The sequence below is a fragment of the Antrostomus carolinensis genome, unplaced genomic scaffold, assembly GCF_000700745.2.
Source record: "Antrostomus carolinensis isolate BGI_N321 unplaced genomic scaffold, ASM70074v2 scaffold44076, whole genome shotgun sequence".
Taxonomy (NCBI): domain Eukaryota; kingdom Metazoa; phylum Chordata; class Aves; order Caprimulgiformes; family Caprimulgidae; genus Antrostomus; species Antrostomus carolinensis.
The window spans coordinates 525-769 of record NW_010323370.1 but is presented as its reverse complement, the minus strand read 5'-3'; positions in this window follow the sequence as shown (position 1 = coordinate 769).

Genomic DNA, 245 nt, shown 5'->3' with positions numbered 1-245 from the left:
CCCCCCCCCCCTTTACTCTGCAGTATTAAAATTTAAATATTCTTAATATATCTTAGGGTATGTGGTATAAATAAATAACAGCGTCACGGAGGGCCGGGGATTGGCTGTTCTCCCCCGATTTAGTGGAGAATGAATAATGGATGTGGCTTTCTCCTCAGAGAGGAGCACGTTGATGCAGGATGTTGATGTAGGAAGGGAGTGTGTACGCACGGGCAGGGCTGGGCCCCTTCCCTCGCTGTCCTTAG